Below are 2,508 nucleotides of genomic sequence, written 5' to 3'. Positions count from 1 at the left end.
GTCTTGATTTCAGCTCAGGTCATGATCTCAGGGTCCTGAGACCGAGCCCCATGTCAGGCTCTGCACTGAGCGTGGAACCTGCTTCAGATGCTCTCCCTCCCCCCTCCCTCTGCTTCTCTACCCGCCCCCCACTCTCTCTCAATAAATAAATAGATAAATATGAATGAAATCTTTCTAATGACAGCTTTTTCACAAGCTGTGAGCCAAACATGCTCAAGTCGCAGCCTCCCCTCTTCATCTCGTCCCTTCTGCTGCCTCTGCTCTCATCAGGGCTCTTGGTACCTCAGCCTCATGGAGAACCTCCATCGCCTTGCCTGAATTGAGACCCATCTCTACCCACAGAGTATGGCTTCTCTTGTAGCTCTTTTAATTATTCTTCCACACCCTACACACCTAAGAGGAGGGGTGGCTGTAACCTGTTCCTCATTCGCTGGTGCAGCATCCAAACATTATTGTAAAATGGCTGCTCCTCTGAAGTTCTGGTGTTGTTGTTACCCACTGGACTCCAGGATACTCCGTCTCATTCCCCAAGGACTGTACCTCCTAGCTCACAATATTCCATCACACCCCAGCCCCGCCATACTCCTAGGAGATGTTACTATATCCACCGATGACCTAGTAAATACTCTGGCCTCTCAATTCCTGAGCCTTTTCTACTACCTCCAGCACCTATTTCTCCTGGACCCTCTCATCTTTCAGATCTCCCACCCTGACTACAACCCCCTCGAACTGTAGTCTAGCCTACTTATTCACCTCTTCTATGCCTCATTTTACTGAGGCCCTTAGGGCTTCGGCCCCTCTCCTTTTCATTACCCACCAACCTACACTTTGTTTCCCTTTGAAGCCATGTTAGATTCCACGGTCCACTCTGTCAGTCACTATCTTGCTATTACCCTAAACTTACTGGGCTATTTTGTCTTTTCCTCATACTCGCCTGGAAAAAAAAGTCAGTCCTGGAAGATCTCAACAATACACCTTCACATCTCCTCCTAGGCAGCAAAGCACAATTGGAGAAAAATCCCCCAGCATAGCAGGGTCTTCTCTGTCATCACCTCCTTTGACTTTCTTTTTTTTTCCTAGGCAAAGAACTTTATTAACCTTGTTTCAAACTTTATTCCCAGGCTTCTTCAGCTTAAATAGCTGCAAAGAATGAATTGTGTATAAGCAAAAGCTGAAAAGAGCTGCAATGTCCAAGGGGCTTGGGCTTAAAAATATTAGAGATCTAGATTTCATCAGATCCATGAACAAAATTTTACAAAGCAGTCATAATATAAAATAGCAGCTCCCGGTAACTTCTTCAAGTTTTATGTTCTTCAGAAGTTGACTCAATTCAGTTTGCTTCATTCTTGGAAGCTTCATCAAAATTCTCCACAAGATCTGGAACTTCATCATCATCATCCTCTCCGGTAGCAAGTGATGCTTTTCCATCCACAGATTGGGCAGAGCTTCAGCCAGTCTTCTTAAACTAGTCAGACTGTCTGCACCAAGTTGGTTTAAGATACTGGGTAGCATTTCTGTCAGCTGCTTTGTCTCAGCATGGCCTGTAATGGTGAAAGTGTTCGCTGCCAGTGATGCCTGAACTTTGGGGTTGTTAAAATGGATCACTGTTCCTTGGTTTGTGAACATATTCACTTCTTCAGTACCAGAGATATTGTTTACCCCTAACTTCTTTAAGGAGAACTGAAGTTTTTTATCATCTGCTGTAGCCGTTCTATGAACCACCTTCTTCTTTCGGCGAGCAGTTTCTTTCCCACCAATGCGCACTTGTGCTTGCAGTTTGGCAAGTTTCTCCTGGTTCATGACAGTTTCTTTCATCTTGTTGGAGCGGAAATGGGACCGCGTGGGGGAATAGGGTTGGCGCTCAGGGGGTCTCGGGCGGACCAGCTGAGATTAGGTGCACACACGCGGGGACGCAAGATGGCAGCTCACCTCCTTTGACTTTCAAACCACCTCCCCACCCCCACCCCCCAGGGAACCCCATCATCCTTTTTTTTTTTAAAGATTTTATTTATTTATTTGAGAGAGAGAGAGAGAATGAGAGACAGAGAGCACGAGAGGGAAGAGGGTCCGAGGGAGAAGCAGACCCCCCGCCGAGCAGGGAGCCCGATGCGGGACTCGATCCCGGGACTCCGGGATCATGACCTGAGCCAAAGGCTGTCGCTTAACCGACTGAGCCACCCAGGAGCCCAAAACTTAAAGATAATTTAAAAATAAGATTTCATTAATTTATTTGAGATGGAGAGAGAGCACGAACAGGGAGCAGAGGGAGAGGGAGAAGCCGATTGATCAGGGAGCCCGACGCGGGGCTCGATCCCAGGACTCGATGGCAGCCGCCCAACCGACTGAGCCACCCAGGCGCCCCCATCATCCTCTTGTCCACTCATCCTTCATTCTCTGAAATAACCGTTTCAGATTTTCTTCTCGAAGCCTTGAGTCCCCATTTTATCCCTCAGTCCTAGCCGATGTCTTTGCTCCGACTTCACAAAGGAAATAGAAGCCTTCACTTCC

At 47.4% G+C, this 2,508-nt stretch overlaps 1 pseudogene; it reads right to left on the bottom strand.

Annotated features, from left to right (window-relative positions):
• Positions 1-1,315: 1,315 nt before the first annotated feature.
• LOC141372895 (transcription factor BTF3 pseudogene) lies at positions 1,316-1,918 on the bottom strand (annotated as a pseudogene).
• Positions 1,919-2,508: the final 590 nt, after the last annotated feature.

Source organism: Callorhinus ursinus, unplaced genomic scaffold, assembly GCF_003265705.2.
Source record: "Callorhinus ursinus isolate GAN/ISIS: 27379988/994484 unplaced genomic scaffold, GSC_fseal_2.0 scaffold6, whole genome shotgun sequence".
Lineage (NCBI taxonomy): Eukaryota > Metazoa > Chordata > Mammalia > Carnivora > Otariidae > Callorhinus > Callorhinus ursinus.
This window is presented reverse-complemented; position numbering and strand designations above follow the sequence as displayed.